Source organism: Tachypleus tridentatus, chromosome 4 (genome assembly GCF_004210375.1).
Source record: "Tachypleus tridentatus isolate NWPU-2018 chromosome 4, ASM421037v1, whole genome shotgun sequence".
Taxonomy (NCBI): Eukaryota; Metazoa; Arthropoda; class Merostomata; order Xiphosura; family Limulidae; genus Tachypleus; species Tachypleus tridentatus.
The window spans coordinates 25,589,118-25,609,676 of record NC_134828.1 but is presented as its reverse complement, the minus strand read 5'-3'; the positions used below and the strand labels follow the sequence as shown (position 1 = coordinate 25,609,676).

Here is a 20,559-nt window from a genome sequence, read left to right as displayed (position 1 = left end):
TTAATTACTTGAAGTTAAAACTGTAACCTGAACTGTTCACTCCTTCTCCAAAAACAAAAAAATCATACATCTTTACCCGCGAGAATATATCGTTAACGAGCGTAAGACTGAACAAAAGGGTGTAATTTTAGGACATGTGAGTCGAACAGAATTTTAAGAAGTTTCTCAAGACCGTATATTGTCTGAACTTTGACCTATGTGTTTTTGTTTGTTTTTGAATTTCGTGCAAAGTTACACGAGGGCTATCTGCGCTAGCCGTCCCTAATTTAGCAGTGTAAGACTAGAGGGAAAACAGCTAGTCACCACCACCCACCGCCAACTCTTGAGCTACTCTTTTACCAACGAATAGTGGGATTGACCATCACATTATAACTCACTCACGGCTGAAAAGGCGAGCATGTTTGGTGCGACGAGGATGCGAACCCGCGACATTCAGATTACGAGTCGCACGCCTTAACCCACCTGGCCAGATAAGAAGAGAACGACGTAAAAGTTTTATACCCATACCAGCCGTTCTGAGATATATTTTTATTTCAAGTGGGTTCCTCGTCATCAAGAAAGATCTTCGTAACAATTTTTCTCTTCCTCTCTCTTAGAAATAATTTAACCAATTCTTCATATTTTGAGAGTTTGTCACTCTGCAGCTACGTTTATTTGATTTGTTATTCGTGTTTGATCAAAACTTACATAAACAAAAAGGTTAAACTTAGAAACAAATGGCCACTCACATCAGAAACACGGTATATAAAACGCTTGTTTATTTGTTTTGGCTATTAACACAAAGCTACACGAGATTCATCTGCGACAGGCGTCCCTGGTTTAGGACTGATAGTGTAGTTAATTAACAGCAACCACCGAAAAGTTTTACTGTTAAACTCGCCCACGGGACACGAACCATACATCTTCAGTTTCACAGACCGGCAGGTTAACTACTATGCCACATTCGGCCCTGCATCAAAAATGTAGAGGAACATAATACATTTCTTCTTCAGAATAAAATTACACTTAACATGTTGCAGAGTATGTTTAGAATAAAATAATTACACCTAATATGCTACAGGGTATGTTCAGAATAAACTAACTACACCTAACGTGCTACAGGGTACGTTCAGGATAAAATAATTACACTTAACGAGTTACAGGGTACGTTCAGAATAAAATAATTACACTTAACGTGTTACAGGATATGCCGTATTTTAAAACATTTCATATTCTTCTGTTTGTCAACGCAAAGCTACTCAATGGACTATCTGCGGGGAAGGCCCGGCACGGCCAAGCGTGTTAAGGTGTGCGACTCGTAATCTGAGGGTCGTGGGTTCGCATCACCATCGCGCCAAACATGCTCGCCCTTTCAGCCGTGGGGACGTTATAAAGTGACGGTCAATCCCACTATTCGTTGGTAAAAGAGTAGCCCAAGAGTTGGCGGTGGGTGGTGATGACTAGCTGCCTTCCCTCTAGTCTTATACTGCTAAATTAGGGACGGCTAGCACAGATAGCCCTCGAGTAGCTTTGTGCGAAATTAAAAAAAAAAAAAACTATCTGCGGGGAACCGAACCCCAGATCTTATCATTGTAAATCTCTAACATGACCAACTGTCCGGTGGGACAATGGTAAGTTTACGGACTTGTATCGTTAAAATCTAGGGTTCGATTCCTCGAATTGTACCTAGTACGTAGCCCAATGTGGCTTTGCTCTAAAACAAACAATCAAACTTACTAACTGACTCAACGGGAGGCTTAATAATTTCTAAACATACACACACATACTAAACCTCAGAGCAAAAGTAATAATATAATTTAAACAAATCATCCTATTTTTATGATTGCTTTAAGATTGACAGCATGCTGGACATTTTTTGAAAACTAGTGTTACGAATGGAAGTTCGACCTCTAGACATAGCAGGACAAATTAATAACTCGTGGTGTAATTTCAACATACTTTAAAGCAGTTTTCTATTCACAAGTCAACTAAACTGAATATCTTTGTAGGTCTTATCTTAAAATCAGGACAGGAATTCTTTTTTCTATATTTATAAAACATTTACAGTCTGGTGTTACAACAAACCAATCATAATTTACTTGTACAAAACAGTTAATTCACTCTTAAGATATACATTTGTAACTAGTAATTTAAACAGATTCCATCTCTCTTTGTCAGTTTTTTTTTTTTTTTTACCCACCTCCGTATATGTGTATATAAAAGAAATCTGGCGTCCATTTTTCACGTGTCACAGAGGCGGAGTCAATCATAGTTAATGTCTTCTTTAACCTTACTGGACATCAAAGGCACCGACGGGGCGGGGTTATATTTCAGTAAGGAAGGCCGTTATTTGGACCACCTGGTTTTGGCGAGTCTTTCCTAAATATCAAATTGGTTTCGGTAGCACAGTATATAGCAACTTCAGTGGTTGAACACCGCTCCCGGCAGCTTGACGTGCTGAACTGAACGTGGCTAGGCTCCGAAATCGGCCTTCTCAGACCCTGAGCTGATAGAGGAATTCTAACCGAGATCTCTGAATTTGTCACGGTCTATCCTGCACATGCTCTCTGCACCATGACACTACTTCAAGATGCTAGCCTTTGGAAAGTAACTCCAGGCTATATTTGAGGTCGGTGTCTTAGCAGCAATGCGTGCTTCACTGTCCAAGAGAGGAAACATTTGAATGTAACTCCTCTATTGACAGAGACCCAGTTTGTCGTGTTTAGCTTTTTTCTTTTTTTGTTTGTGGCATTTAACAGGAAGTAATTTAATTAAGCCATCTTAAAACAGAGAGAATACGTGTAAAATATGAAGGTAGAAAGTGTCGTTACGTAAGCACACGACGTAACACACGCCTATTGGTTACTATCTTTTCGAAGATATTGTTGATGTGACAACGGTATATAAATACTGTTGATTTTCAGTTTATACTTACAGGTGCTTACTTCAGTGATCCTAAGGCGGTTGTAAATCGTTTTATTTAAGATGTTTTCTAAATTGAGTATTTGAACCAAAAACTGTGATTTTTAATCGCATTAATGTGTTGCAGAAAATGTATATTATAGTGTATTTGTATATTAAATATTTAATATTTTTATAAATTAACATACAGACGTTTCGTTCTTGTCGTGTCGTACTGGAGCAATAACAAAATGCACTGCATTGCTTGTACTGTGTTAACAATGCTACTTCGCCCGTAGTGTCGCGCCATCTTGTGACAAAGTTTTAAATATATATTACTAAATTAGTATAGTTGTATTTCCTACGCTACCGATTAGAATGCACATTCTTCATGAGTTTGGCGCCCTCGCTGTTAATAATATTTCTGGCTCTAAATACAATGTTCAGTCAGCCTAGGAGGTATAAGTTAGTCCTAAGGTCATATATTAAGCTAAGAATTCAAAACAAACTATAATAAAATTAAACATCCTAACGAAAACTGTGAATGAAAGCAATAATAGAGGAAAAAATAGGATTAATTTATGTGAGGCAGCAAACTGAATAGTCCAGTATACATAGACATATATAAATTTGCGGAGAATTAAAAACTTTGGCAACTCTGTACGGGTAGACTTTACCTAAAGGCTCTGTAGTTCACCAATTATATACGCTCTTAGCCCTCTAGCGTAGTTCGTAGGCTTCAACACTACTACGCTGCATTCTATCAAAGCTCGACCACTGATGGATAACCGTAACGAAAGAATCTCTGGGGCTGATAAGCGGCAAAAATAAAATAAAAAGTAGTGGACTGTTTCATCAGTAAAAGCCCGAAGTAAAAACGAGAAAATCCTATAAAAATTCTGACTCTCCACACCTCTTTTAGAAACACCTGCAACTATCGTATGTATTTGATTGAACAATTTTCATGTTCAATGAATTTTTCACGTTAACTCTTCTGAATTTAGGGATTATGCATTCCTTATGTCATCAAATTATTGTTGGACAGTTACTCAAGGTATTCACTTGTCTACGCTGTATTTAAATAGTTAATTAAATATGATTTTTCCCGTATTTGATGATTTTCTGTGTTTTACCAACGGATATCTTTTCATGGGTAGACTAATACGTGTGCTCGTTACAGATTTAGAAGCTACCTTATTGTCGGTTTTCTCTAGTAGTTGTTTCGTGCCACTCATGTTGTTTTTAACCTACACAGCTCAGTTGATATCAACAACATTATAAGCAGCTGGAAAACGTTTGTTTTTTCGTATTTGAAATATGTACAGTGAATTCTGGTGTTTAAATCTGAGAATATATTGCTAGAGTTATTGATAATTCTGAGGTTTTGAACATGGTAGAACCCGAAACCTGGCGGTTGGATGTAACTGGATTTTCTTCTTATCAAAGAAAGTCACTGAAACATAGATACTAATTGATACTAATACTCAGTATCTTGTAATACGTTTATGATTTCAGGGGCTTAAGAAGCCTGAATTTTGCTTTCAAATATGAACTGTAAAATTAAAGGAAGAAAAAAAGAAATCCCGGAGGCAGATAGATGGTTATATTCTATTAAAATAAACAAATCAGTGCTTATTTAAAGCCAAGCACAAACCTACACAATAGTCTATCTGTGCTCTGCCCACCAAAGGTATCGAAACCCGGTTTCTAGCGTTGTAACTCTGCAGATATACCGCTATGTCATTGAGGGGCCCAAACCAGTATCTTTACAAGTTTGACACCAAACAAACAGTTGTTATAGAACGAAAAAAATCACCTACTGTAAATAACCGTTATACCCGTATACGTATATATCAACGTAATGTCTATAAATAACATTACATACAAACATTTAAAATTGATAATATGTTAAAATTATTAAAATAATTTCTTTCGTTCATAATCTCTCGTATTAAGACGATAATTATAAAATATTGGATTTTAATTTTATAAACTTCTGTTGTGCCAACTGAATTATTTAACTAATACAGTATATGACTTAATAATTATTATATACTTATTAATATCACATACTAAGAAAAACGGTTTGGTAATATTATTCTGAATGTGGAATTCTAATAGAATATCATTCTATAATAAACCATAGACAGTCTTGAATCCAGGTTTTTTGCTGATTTTAGTTCACCATTTTGTTTAGCCCGCACGTATCTTAAAACTACCATGATTTTAGTCTATTAATGAAATTATGTATCATTGAATCTTTAATTAATTTAATTTGTAGAATATGTTGGTTTTTATGTCTCGCACCAATAACTGTATATGATAATTTTGCCTAAGGTAATAATAAAAGTACACACCTTAATCACTTTAGAATTACCTTTCTAATACGCATATAAACACCAGTTATCAAACAATGTATACGGCCTTCCTATAAATACTTGAATATAATTTGAAAATTAGATTCACTAAAAGTTCATTTGTAACATAACTAAAATATATGTGCCAATTATTACCTATCATACAGTATCTCCACTGTATCTTTACATATCTGTCAGACTTCAAGGTGTTATTTTCTATATGTGTTTTTAAGGTAATTTAGGATAGTGTTCGTTCAAAACCAGATTTTCTCTACTGTGCAACGTTTTGTTCACTGGTTTATTACTGGTAGTTTTAAGTTAGACATATATCCTTGTTTGTTATTAAATATATTTCCACAGCTGCTAGTTGATCCATCAGAATTAACAATTTGTTTAAAATGTGTTGTTATATCAGTCACGAGCTGTTCCAAACAGTTTTCTTTCTTATTATTCAGTATACGTGTAAGTCAGATTTATCTAGTATTTTCCTGTTCATTTGTTTGCTTGTCTACAATATCTTGTAGTGATGTAACATCAGTTATCAACCGTGAAATATAACAAAACGAATTTTAAGTTTTATCTAGAAAATACAAATTGAATAAACGGGGCACATTAAGAAGGGTATGCACAGAAAAACTGTAAAAAATTAAAATTTGGAAAACTTGCATAACAATTGATTCAATTTGAATGGACGAACTAGTTAGTTTATGTAATACACATTCGAAATGACGAATTCTGAAAATATTTGGTTTATCATTCGTAGATATAAGATTCAATCCATATTCTTCGATAGATAAATATAAGGTGTTTCTATTGAATCAATGAACTTTGACCAAACAAATTGTATAGAAACATTTTCAAAATTAGTTATCAAAGGTTTAGGAGGTTCTAATACCTGAAATCTATGCATATGCTGTTAATGACACTTGGATTAACAACTAATACTTCACCTTTTAATGATAAAAAGGGTTAAAAACGTTTCCAACTTGTATGTGTTTTCTTATAACAAAGCCACATCGGGCTATCTGCTGAGCTCACCGAGGGGAATCGTACCCCTGATTTTAGCGTTGTAAATCTGTGGAAATACCAATCCGTGATGACGAGAAAACCCACTTGTAGAGAAAAACATATGTGTAAAAACGGCTGGTGTGGGTTGAGAAAATTCTTATGTAGAGGAGCGAACAACGTTTCGACCTTCTTCGGTCATCGTCAGGTTCACAAAGAAAGAAAGAGGTAAATGACCAATAGCTGACCACATGTTTGAAGGGGGTTGTGTAATTGAGTGTAGGACGGGGGCTTACAAGTTGTAATAAACTTACCTCGTATCTCTTTCAGTTTATTCCAGTTTATATGAATCCATATTAGGTAATTTCATAAATAAACTCCAGATACGTTTTGTAACCAAGTTAACCTTCTATGAACATTTTCCAAACACCAAAGTGTAAACCGGAAATTTATCATTATTAAACTTTGAACCAGAATGATTTCTTTGTTGTGTTTTCTATAACATTACATTTGTTCCTGTCTAATGTAAATATTTAGATCATCGCCATAAGACAAGAAAGCAAATATAATATTGATGTGAATGTATCTCGTAGACGCTATGATTCAAATCTGTATTACACAGTATAGGTGAAATGAGGAAACATTGATATTGGCCACTATTCAGTTCTCTTTATATAGCCGCATATACAGTTGTGACATCTAAACACGTGCACGTCAACAGTATGTTTGATACCCACTGAGATATAGGTCTAACTTAATTCTCTCTATCTGTGGTTAACTTGTGTTCAGAGTTACTAATTAGGAATAGTATTCTCCTAAATTACCATAACCTAATAACACACGTTGACCGAAGTGGTATAACCTAATAACACACGTTGATCAAAATGTAAGTTGAACTGGGTCACCCTTGAACTTAGACTTCGGGATTAAACAATTTTCAGTTTGTTTGTTTAGAATTAAGCACAAAGCTACACAATGGGCTATCTGTGCTATGCCCACCACGGATATCGAAACACGGTTTTTAGTGGTGTAAGTCTGCAGACACTGCTGTGCCACTGGGAGGTGAGGCACAATTTTCAGAATACAAATTTTATTTATTATACCTACTGCTGTACGGCTATACAATGTGAAGAACTGATTATGTGCCAATGACAGTTTCTCGTCAGTTCATCTATCCAGTGTATCAGTTTTTCTCGTAATTACTACAAAACGCGTGCACGCCAACAATGTCTTGGTTAACTTGTGTTCAGGGTTACTGATGAGAAGTGGTATTCTCCGAAACTAGTACAACCCAATAACACATGTTGATCAAAGTAAAGATTAAATTCAGCCTGCCCTGAACATAGACTTCAAGATTTAACAATTTTCGGAATATTAAGTTTATTTATTATAAGATAAATCAAGTCTTTGATAATTACCATTCCTTAATATTGTTCGTAAAAAAAACTTATTTTATTTTTTACGTTCTAAAATAAATGTTCTATAGTCAATGTAAATAAAAACAACCGTTTTATTTGAACTCCGTGTATCACATCTCTCTTAAAAGGCACAGCCGAAGTTAAAACCGACCCGTGTACTACATAAAATATGGTATTTTCATACATTGCGTCAACTTCCCTTGCAGTATTCCCACCAAAACATTTTAGTAGCTTCCTAAAATAATTTGGCCCGGCATGGCCAGGTGGTTGAGGCACTCGACTCGTAATCCGAGGAAAGTGGGTTCGAATCCCCGTCACGCCAAGCATGCTCGCCCTTTCAGCCGTGGGGGCGTTAAAATGTGACGGTCAGTCCAACTATTCGTTGGTAAAAGAGTAGCCCAAGAGTTGTCGGTGGGTGGTGATGACTAGCTGCATTTCCTCTAATCTTACACTGCTAAATTAGGGACGGCTAGCGCAGATAGCCCTCGTGTAGCTTTGCAAGAAATTCAAAACAAACGTAAAATAATTATAATATATATATGTATGAACGTGTGCTATTTAAACATTTACATTCACAATAGCCAAACGTTCTTTACTTATGGCTTGTGAGATTAATTGTTTTACGCATAACATGTATCACATTATAAATGTACCAACCTGGAACAGAGTAAATATGGATCTCATGAACCAAGTAACAGGTTTCATTCTGCTTGTCAGGGTGTGTGTTTTTATAACACAGCCACATCGGACTATCAGCTGTGTCTACTGAGGGAATCAAACCCCTGATTTTCGCGTTGTAAATCCGTAGACTTACCGCTGTCCCAGCGGGGCACATTTATTAGGGCCTTACAATAAATTATAATCAATACAAAGATAACGGTCACTTATGTTTTATAATCAGTACATAGAAGTGGTACTGCTGGTCACTAATGGTTTATAATCAGTACATAGAAGTGGTACTGCTGGTCACGAATGTTTTATAATCAGTACATAGAAGTGGTACTGCTGGTCACTAATGTTTTATAATCAGTACATAGAAGTGGTAATGCTGGTCACTAATGTTTTATAATCAATACATAGAAGTAGTACTGCTGGTCACTAATGTTTTATAATCAGTACATAGAAGTGGTACTGCTGGTCACTAATGTTTTATAATCAGTACATAGAAGTGGTAATGCTGGTCACTAATGTTTTATAATCAGTACATAGAAGTGGTAATGCTGGTCACTAATGTTTTATAATCAGTACATAGAAGTAGTACTGCTGGTCACTAATGTTTTATAATCAGTACATAGAAGTAGTACTGTTGGTCACTAATGTTTTATAATCAGTACATATAAGTGGTACTGTTGGTCACTAAAGTTTTATAATCAGTACATAGAAGTAGTACTGCTGGTCACTAATGTTTTATAATCAGTACATATAAGTAGTACTGCTGATCACTAATGTTTTATAATCAGTACACAGAAGTGGTAATGCTGGTCACTAATGTTTTATAATCAGTACATAGAAGTAGTACTGCTGGTCACTAATGTTTTATAATCAGTACATATAAGTGGTACTGCTGGTCACTAATGTTTTATAATCAGTACATAGAAGTAGTACTGCTGGTCACTAATGTTTTATAATCAGTACATATAAGTAGTACTGCTGGTCACTAATGTTTTATAATCAGTACATATAAGTGGTACTGTTGGTCACTAAAGTTTTATAATCAGTACATAGAAGTGGTACTGCTGATCACTAATGTTTTATAATCAGTACATATAAGTGGTACTGTTGGTCACTAATGTTTTATAATCAGTACACAGAAGTAGTACTGTTGGTCACTAATGTTTTATAATCAGTACATAGAAGTAGTACTGCTGATCACTAATGTTTTATAATCAGTACACAGAAGTAGTACTGCTGATCACTAATGTTTTATAATCAGTACATAGAAGTAGTACTGCTGGTCACTAATGTTTTATAATCAGTACATAGAAGTGGTACTGCTGGTCACTAATGTTTTATAATCAGTACATAGAAGTAGTACTGCTGGTCACTAATGTTTTATAATCAGTACATATAAGTGGTACTGCTGGTCACTAATGTTTTATAATCAGTACATAGAAGTGGTAATGCTGGTCACTAATGTTTTATAATCAGTACATAGAAGTAGTACTGCTGGTCACTAATGTTTTATAATCAGTACATAGAAGTAGTACTGCTGGTCACTAATGTTTTATAATCAGTACATATAAGTAGTACTGCTGGTCACTAAAGTTTTATAATCAGTACATAGAAGTAGTACTGCTGGTCACTAATGTTTTATAATCAGTACATAGAAGTGGTACTGCTGGTCACTAATGTTTTATAATCAGTACATAGAAGTAGTACTGCTGGTCACTAATGTTTTATAATCAGTACATATAAGTGGTACTGCTGGTCACTAATGTTTTATAATCAGTACATATAAGTGGTACTGCTGGTCACTAATGTTTTATAATCAGTACATAGAAGTAGTACTGCTGGTCACTAATGTTTTATAATCAGTACACAGAAGTGGTACTGCTGGTCACTAATGTTTTATAATCAGTACATAGAAGTGGTAATGCTGGTCACTAATGTTTTATAATCAGTACATAGAAGTGGTAATGCTGGTCACTAATGTTTTATAATCAGTACATAGAAGTAGTACTGGTCACTAATGTTTCATAATCAGTACATAGAAGTAGTACTTGGTCACTAATGTTTTATAATCAGTACAGAAGTAGTACTGCTGGTCACTAATGTTTTATAATCAGTACATAGAAGTGGTACTGCTGGTCACTAATGTTTTATAATCAGTACATATAAGTGGTACTGTTGGTCACTAATGTTTTATAATCAGTACATATAAGTAGTACTGCTGGTCACTAATGTTTTATAATCAGTACATATAAGTAGTACTGCTGGTCACTAATGTTTTATAATCAGTACATAGAAGTGGTACTGCTGGTCACTAATGTTTTATAATCAGTACATATAAGTAGTACTGCTGGTCACTAATGTTTTATAATCAGTACATATAAGTGGTACTGTTGGTCACTAAAGTTTTATAATCAGTACATAGAAGTAGTACTGCTGGTCACTAATGTTTTATAATCAGTACATATAAGTAGTACTGCTGGTCACTAATGTTTTATAATCAGTACATATAAATGGTACTGTTGGTCACTAATGTTTTATAATCAGTACATATAAATGGTACTGTTGGTCACTAATGTTTTATAATCAGTACATAGAAGTAGTACTGCTGGTCACTAATGTTTTATAATAAGTACATAGAAGTGGTACTGCTGGTCACTAATGTTTTATAATCAGTACATAGAAGTAGTACTGCTGATCACTAATGTTTTATAATCAGTACACAGAAGTGGTACTGCTGGTCACTAATGTTTTATAATCAGTACATATAAGTAGTACTGCTGGTCACTAATGTTTTATAATCAGTACATAGAAGTAGTACTGCTGGTCACTAATGTTTTATAATCAGTACATATAAGTGGTACTGCTGGTCACTAATGTTTTATAATCAGTACATAGAAGTGGTACTGCTGGTCACTAATGTTTTATAATCAGTACATATAAGTAGTACTGCTGGTCACTAATGTTTTATAATCAGTACATATAAGTAGTACTGCTGGTCACTAATGTTTTATAATCAGTACATATAAATGGTACTGTTGGTCACTAAAGTTTTATAATCAGTACATAGAAGTAGTACTGCTGGTCACTAATGTTTTATAATCAGTACATATAAGTAGTACTGCTGGTCATTAATGTTTTATAATCAGTACATATAAGTGGTACTGCTGGTCACTAATGTTTTATAATCAGTACATATAAGTGGTACTGTTGGTCACTAAAGTTTTATAATCAGTACATAGAAGTAGTACTGCTGGTCACTAATGTTTTATAATCAGTACATAGAAGTGGTACTGCTGGTCACTAATGTTTGATAATCAGTACATAGAAGTGGTACTGCTGGCCACTAAAGTTTTATAATCAGTACATAGAAGTAGTACTGCTGGTCACTAATGTTTTATTATCAGTACACAGAAGTAGTACTGCTGATCACTAAAGTTTTATAATCAGTACATATAAGTAGTACTGCTGGTCACTAATGTTTTATAATCAGTACATATAAGTGGTACTGCTGGTCACTAATGTTTGATAATCAGTACACAGAAGTGGTACTGCTGGTCACTAAAGTCTTACTTCTGTCACATCTTCTCGATATTTAGGTATTAAATTTATTATTACTTCTTGTTTATAGTTATATCACAATCACCTGTCTCCAGAGATCCATTAACAAGAATTATTTATCTTAGACCTAAATTCTACAAATCACTCGACCGTTATTCCATTAGTCATAGAAAACTTACTCACACCAATGATTGGCAACCAGCAGTCATTTCTGTAAGGGTTAATGGAACACCTAAAGACTCTTCTTTAGTTTTCGGTAAAGTGTTCAAAGACAGTTTTGTTACTTTGGTTTAACATTCATTCTGAATATAACCCCTTATAAAATCTGTAATTACATAACTATATTTCATTCGTATTCTGAGTTACTCTAATATTTATATTTTTCAAAGCTGATGGATGAATACAGAGTTAGATAATTGCTTCTCCTCTTGAAGCAAACTCTGGCAGTTCAGCCGAAATCCTACAGATACAGTTAAGATAAAACTGGAGAATCGTTTCGGAATTTTCTCACATAGTTCTTACTTTGAAGATGCATTTATCGTTGACTGTTTTTTAAAATATAACGTTCATAGTAATCTATTCCTCAACATCACAGACGAAACGAAAAATAACATACTCACTTCCACGTGTGATTAATTCGTTGTTGTCTCTAAGTGTCTTTGGAATATGTCTGAGAATGTCGTGCACTATACGAAGTTCTACACTCCGCATGCACACAACAATCGCTCTCAACATGCGTTTTGCGTCCGACAAGTGTATAATTTGGCTTCAAAAACAGAGAACCAAGATAGGAAGCACACTTCACTCGACAAGTAGAAAGGTCACGAAACCCACTTGTATCACGGATGTTTCTTGTACACATTCCACCGAAACACTCTCAATACTGTAGCAAAAATTTAAATAATTTTCTGTAAGTTTAAAGTAATATTTTACCTTAATAGTTGGCGACAGATGGCACCACTAAGCATTAGGTTTATAAACAATCTAACACCACTACATTCCATATTTCCGAGAAAAGTATTATTTTTAGCTTCCCAATGGCTCAGCATTAAAAGTGCGGGCTTACGACACTGAAAATATGGCTTCGATACCTGTAGTGGCAAAACACAACAAACTTAATGTATAGTTTTGTGTTTAACAACGATCAAACCAGAGCACTGTTTTTGCTTCCCAGTCCTCATAATTAGCACCAATTTATTGGATCCTCGTAACATCAAACATGCTCGCCCTTTCAGTAGTGGGGGCGTTATAATGTGACGGTCAATCCCACTATTCGTTGGTAAAAGAGTAGTCCAAGAGTTGGCGGTGGGTGGTGATGACTAGCTCCCTTCCCTCTAGTCTTACACTGCTAAATTAGGGACGACTAGCGCAGGTAGCCCTTGAGTAGCTTTGCGCGAGATTCAAAACAAACCAAATTATCAAAACGACTTGTAGCTCTTAATATGAGGACATTTCAATAATATCTTTTATTTCTGTGACTTTTTTTTTTTCTCTCTATTCGTTACTGGAAAACTGCGACAATGTAGTCAAAATTCTGCAGGTACAGTTAAGAAAGAAACTAAAGACATCTTTTATAATCTTCCGTTCACCTGTTCACTAATGTTTTAAGAAAGACGTAAATGTTGATTCTCTATTAACACGCCTGGTCTGATATTCATGCCGATGTTTTAAATGTGTAGTTTAAGATGTACATAATGCACAACATTAGAGACAGTTATGAGTGGTCAGTCAAAGGTCACGACCTTTGTTTTTTTAAACAAGGACTGATTATACTCTCCCAAAAGGATGCAGACCATAAAGGTGGCGCGGTAAGCACGAGGTGTGATCAAAAAGTTCTGAGACTTCACTTTTATTCCGAAGAATAATGTACATACATCACTGTTATATGATATCCCCTTCAAAGTAATCTCCCCCAGCTAATACACGCCTGTTCCAACGTTCCCGCCATTGTGCTGGAAGTATTCAACTATTATGTGACCAAGTTCTGCTTTTACATTATTATGGATAGTTGGAATGCCATAAAATCCTTCCTTTCCACTTAATTTTGATTTTTAGGAACAGAAAAAAATCACACGGGGCGAGATCGGGATAATACGGGGGGAGGGAGGTATCACAGGGATGTTTTTATCTGCCAGAAATTCTTGAACAGACACAGCAATGTGTGAAGGCACGTCGTCATTGATGAAGACGCAAGCAGAGTTTTTCAGTTAAAATCGCCACAGGAAATAACGACCCACAGGAAATGTCCAACTCGTCAGCAATTTCACGGATAGTTAGTCGTCGATCACTTCGAATTTTCTATTTCACCTTAGCGAGTGTATCGTCAGTGGACATGTATCAAAGGTCGCCCAGAACGTGGGTCATCTTTGACCGATTCCCGGCCATCCTGGAAGCGTTTTATCCACTGATAAACGACAGCCTTATTTAAGCAGTCATCACTAAAGGCACTTCTTAACATTTCGAGGATTTCTGTTCCTTTTTTACCATTTTTCACACAAAACGTGATGCAAACACGTTGTTCATCTTTTCTGTTCATTTTTGTTACGACAGGGGACAAGAGATACGTCTGTCTTTGAACACGGTTTTCACAACACAGGTATAAATAAGGTCTGAAGAAATGGCTTATCGTGGGGTAGATGACTATTTGTACTTTGTAGTGAACCTCACTACCTCTGTACTGACACCTGTAGCAGAAGTAAGTCTAAGAACTTTTTGATCAGGCCTCGTATGTAAATAACTTCCTGCATTCTGCGTCTCACTACTTACTTTAATATGTGTTACTCCACTTCTGAGCGTAGATGAATAAATATGAAATGTATTGACACAGATAACACCTAACTCTAACGTATAAAATAAGTAGAACACGATATAAGATATCGCCATTGGATATACGCGCCCTTTCAAGTAGGAGTTATGATGTTATGTATGGTCAATCCCACTATCCTTGATAAAGAGTAGCTCAGCAATTAGCAATAAGTGATGCTGAATATGTAGAAACCGAGTTTCCGATACCTGTGTTGAGCAGAGCACAGACAGCCACTTATGTAGCTTTATATTTAATAGCAATCAACACTAATAAATTAATAAGAGTAGCAGATTCAATGTAAAATAAGAAAAGTTAAAAAAATACGAAGAAATAAAACAGACGAAGGTACAGAACATATAAAGGAAAATATTTTACGGTTATATATTTATGTTATTGTTATTCATGTGACGAATGGTATTTGAATATTTTTTGTTTATATCAAAGGCACATCAGGCTACCTGCTATGTTCACCGAAGGGAATCGAACCCCTGCTTTTGGCGTTGTAAATCCTAAAACTTACCGCTGTCCCAACGTGGGACGAATGTTTTCATGTAAAACATCATTCTGGAGAGTGACCTTCAAAGTCACGAAACCTTTAGAAAAAATTCTTAAAGGAAAGAAAAAATACAATAGTCTTAAGTATATTAATGTTTTATGTATAAAGTATTAAAGAAAAAAGGTATCTATCTATTTATCTACCTTATTGGTCAATATAACATAAGCTGCATAGTTTTTGTTTGGAATTTCGCGCAAAGTTACACGAGGACTGTCTGTGCTAGACATTCCTAATTTAGCAGTGTAAGACTAGAGGGAAGACAGTTAGTCATCACCACCCACCACCAACTCTTGGGCTACTCTTTTACCAACGAATAGTGGGATTGACCATCACATTATAACTCACCCACGGCTGAAAAGGCGAGCATGTTTGGTGTGACGGGGATTCGAACTCGCGACCCTCGGATTACGAGTCGAGTGCCTTGACCAGTTGGCCATGCCGGGCCTAACCTGCATGTATAAATAAATACTCAGTACTGAACCCACATATTAAATTACAGTTATTGTTTTTCGGATTTTTTTTTTTCCGAACGTCCAACTGAATCTTCGATGTTAATTGTGGTACTACGCGTCGTGTTCCCCGCTAGTACAGTGGTAAGTCTACGGACTTACAACGCTAAAATCAGGGATTCGATTCCCCTCGGTGGACTCAGCAGATAATCCAACGTGGCTTTACTATACAAAAACACACACACACACTACGCGTCGTACAGTTTGCGTATCTGATTCTCCATCAACACATCTGTATTCACTCAGATATTTTAAATGTGTAGTTCCAGATGTGAAGACCAACATTTATTGTGAAGTAAGAATATGAAATCAGTAAGTATGGTCAAGTGGTCAAGTGGCACTCGAATCATAATCCGAGGGTTGCGTAGTTCGAATCCTCATCGCATCAAACATGCTCGCCCTTTCAGCCGTGGAGGCGTTATAATGGTACGTTCAATCCTACTATTCATTCGCAAAAGAGTAGCCCGAGAGATGGCGGTGGGTGGTGATGGCTAACTGCCTTCCCTCTGCTATTACACTACTAAATGAAGAATTATGTGTGGATAATTCCATTGTAACTCTGTGCGAAATCCTGATAGAAACAAACTCAACGAACGCTTCTTTTGCAGCTTGTTTGGTTCATTTCTCTTCAAATTACTTAAATTCTATATTGCTGACATTTCATTCTGCGATATCTTCTTTCTTCATTTCCTTACTTTCCTCTTACTTCGATGAGACAAGCGACCATACTCTCGAGACATCCGCACGTGCTGCGAACAAATGTATTGGACATCTATGTAATGTTCCTGCCATAAAATGACACTGATAGTTGTTCGTTCTCAAGAGAAAAACTACAGAGTGGTAAATTTGTGCAACAACATCACGAAAATCGATCCACGGATGATACTTGATGATTGTTTGTTTTAGAATTTCTCGCAAAGTTAAAATAGTTTGTTTTGTTGTTTTTTTTTAATTTCGCGCAAAGCTACTCGAGGGCTATCTGCGCTAAGTTACAATGGAATTATCCACACATAATCTTTATAATTATAAATTGATAAATTAAAGAGAAGATAGCTAGTGAACAACACCGACCGACAACATTTGTTTTGTTTCAGCGAGTAATTGGAAATGGCCATCCCTCTTTCAATGCATCCTTGGCCCCGAAGTGCGGAGCGCGTTTATTTGCGTGAGTATGTTTTTGATTGTTGTTGGGTTTTTTCTTCTAAATAACAGAAATAGGGCGCAAACCATGAACAACCAGTTTGTTTTGAATTTCGCGCAAAGCTATACAAGGGCTCTCTGTGCTATCTGTCCCCAATTTAGCAGTGTAAGACCAGAGGGAAAGCAGCTAGTCATCACCACCCACCGTCAACTCTTGGGCTACTCTTTTACCAACGAATAGTGGGATTATAACGCCCCCACGACTACAAGGGCAAGCATGTTTGGTGTGGCGGGAATTCGAACCCGCTACCCGCAGATTGCGAGTTGAATGTCTTAACCACCAGCCCTGAACAATCCGATACACGCTCAAGGCTTGCTAACTATCAGGCCACATTCTGTCTTGAAGAAAGCCAACTGAATATTGTAAAAGATAAAAGTAATATATATCGAAAGTGTAAAAAATAGCGTATCTAAAAATAGTGTATCTGAAAAAATACGTAAAAATAGCGTATTTAAACATAGTGATCTAAAATATAGCGTATTTAAACATAGTGATCTAATATATAGCGTATCTGAAAAAATAGCGTATCTAAAATATAGCGTATTTAAACATAGTGATCTAAAATATAGCGTACTTAAACATAGTGTATCTAAAACAAATAGTGCATAGAAGAGATAAACAATGCAATGGAATAGTCGCCAGTAAGTAAAAACAAAAATCATTGAGACAGAGAGAAAAATATAAATGGTGTTATGGTAAGAAACGGTAAATAAAGATCATAAAACTTGTGAAAAAGACGGTGATTAACTGAAGATAAAAATTAACTAACCTTAGAAAGTATAAAGAATGCAATTATAATAAAGTTGAGAGAAAGTTTAGTATTACAATTTAAGACGGCGGAAGGAAACGGGGTGGGGTGGAGGAATTGTGGAAAGTATACGAACCCCATTAAAAAGTATTCCATATGGAACACACTACAGGTATACACGATGAATTTTGTGTTCTTCCTTCGCGCCACCTACATCGCTTCCTTCTGTAAATTTCTAGAGACCTCGTGGTTCCTGCGGTTGTTACAGCATCACCCCAGGGGAAAAGTTGCCTTTTTAGGAGTTGGATACTACATTATTTCATTTCTCCCAGCAAGCGAGCTTATGTGTTCCCATGAGAAGCCAATTCTGCACTTGTAAATGAGCAAGCAACTAGTGAAAAGCACGTGTATCAAGTATAGTGATTAATATTCATGTATAATACAGCACGTGTTGCTGAACATCGTAGAGCGTGCATGAGCGAGAGAATTCTAAACTTCCGCACATATAAAAAAATAAGGAAAAAAAGGTTTTTAACACACAGGTAAAGGAAACTATGTAAGATTAATGAAGTTAATAAAGACATTTCCGGTTATCTATATATCACTTGTACAAGCACGTGCAATGCTGTTGAAATTTGCACTTCTTAAGAAAATCTTACTTGGGTTTACTTAACAAGTCACCATGTTTTTTATAAGAGTAATAAATTTAAATCAAGTTATTATACGCTTTTTTAAAGGTTTACCTGATATTTTCGTTTTTAAAGACACCATTTAAAAGAAAACTAATTTCTTACTTTGTCGTTTGTTTGCAGAATAATGCAATTATTTTATTTACTTTAAAGAGCCTATCACGACCCAGTGGTTAGGCTTAGGTTTCGTAGTTCATATCAAGTTACATTAAAAAACAACAACAATAGGTGCGTGTGTGGATGTGTTATAAGAGTGGCAGTCAGATTCCGCTATTCGATTGGCGTGGCTCAAGAAATGATGATGGGTTGGTTTTAATCTAACGCTCCAAAATTAGGGACGGCTAACGCAGATTTGGCGAAACTCAACAAACAAAATTTATCACAAGTATTTAGTTTTTGTTTATAAACACAAAAAACAATCATCCCGTGTCTCTTGACTGACGGTGAAATCTAACTCATCTGGCTTGTCATGTTTTTCCAACCATACAGATGATAAAACAATTTTTTTTTTAATTTATAAAGATATACGAAAACAATGTTTTTAAAAATAGTGAGGAACAATAATAAGTAATTAAATTTCTAATTATTCAGTAAAGCTTAATTTATTTCTTCCTTTTATTGAGCTGATTATAAAAATATAAATTTTAAACATGAATGCTTCAAAACAAATGTTTTAAATTAGAAGCATTACAACAACTTTCACTAGATGGCGCTAAGAATATAGTGCTAATATATTTTTCGTGAGTACAAAAATAGAAAATGAAAGGTTTCATTTATGTTAAAATTCTAAGTATGTGAGAGCAAATTGTGAAAACTTTTCATCAGTACAGGAAATGAATATCACAAATCGATTAAAATGTTAATGTTCTCACAGATCCTGTTCGATTTCTTTTGTACCTCTTGTTTAGATTTCTTGCTATGTATAAAAATTCCTGAACCAACGAAGCCTAAATTTAATCTGTTTAAACCATGATAACTCCTTAATGTTCACACTGTATTGATCTGCAGTTTAACTGGGTAGTTGCCAAAAAATTTTAAAGGAAGATTAAGAGCTCGGTATTAATGTGTAGAACCATCATCCATAAGTCAATGAAATATCACCTGCCACAGATGTGAATACAAATACACGTCAGCGTTAGCTACCACCTAACTTTGATAAAGTTCTTGCATCTGTTGAGTGAGTGACCAAAGCATTTATAAAAAGGATTGCTTACAAAATATAAACACATTTCTATTAACACAAACATGAGCAACCAAATGAACTATTCGTTGTCTACTAATATCTAAGAAAACTAGGAAAATAATATATATCTTCACACAAAAAAACCACAACAAATACTTTTTTTAAAACGATCAGATCGCCATAATACACATGCGGAAAGATGTCATATATTGTCTGTTCGCATGGTTTTTACACAATGCTAAAACACGGATTTTGATCCCCGTTGTGGACACAGCACATATGATCCAAACGAGTGTCCGAACAAATAAGAATGGTAGTAGCGACATTTTGTCTGTATGTAATACCGGGTTCGAACAATGCAATAAAAGTGTAAAAATAGATATATCTCCCAATTCGCGGTTTACAGGTTACATGCGACTCCCTAAGGGCAACTTTAAGACTTGTGCATGAAAGAAAAAATAAATAACTTGTTACAACAATACAAGTGGTTTACACAGTTCAACAACACGAGCGGTTTGCAAGAGTTAAAATTTAATTATCTGTATACAATGACAACAAACCCAGCAATTGTTCGATATCAGAACGAAAAGTTTGATTTTTATTATTATTATTATTACTACCATACTTTTGAAAATCACCAACAGGGAGAAGGAAATAATACAATTTGAGCGCGTTTATATTCAAATAAATTATGTTTGGCTCTTTAACTGAGATGATAAAAAATAAAAAATCGGCTCATAAGGATGTTTGAGGCCTGAAGGTATGGCCTGCAAATTAATTTAGGTTGTACACCATAAACACCTCAAAATTAAACATAAAAAATTAGGCCACACGTTAAGCACATGATAATAAAAATAATATTAAATCTTAAATACTTGTTTTTTTCCTAGACTACCGGTACGTGTACAAATAAAAGCTTCTCAAAATCCATTTTCATTCTACATGTGGTTATAGTTATAAGCCATTATTTATCGTTT

General features: G+C 35.3%; 1 protein-coding gene and 1 long non-coding RNA gene across 2 annotated transcripts in view; one reads left to right on the top strand and one right to left on the bottom strand.

The window, feature by feature from the left end:
* LOC143248717 (protein patched-like) overlaps nt 1-20,559 on the top strand; it is a 109,208-nt gene that overhangs the window by 24,404 nt on the left and 64,245 nt on the right. The window lies entirely within an intron of this gene.
* On the bottom strand, nt 744-2,625 carry LOC143248718 (uncharacterized). The gene is made up of 2 exons (XR_013027158.1): nt 2,180-2,625; nt 744-949 (listed from the first exon to the last, which is right to left on the bottom strand). It is a non-coding gene; the product is annotated as an uncharacterized LOC143248718 (long non-coding RNA).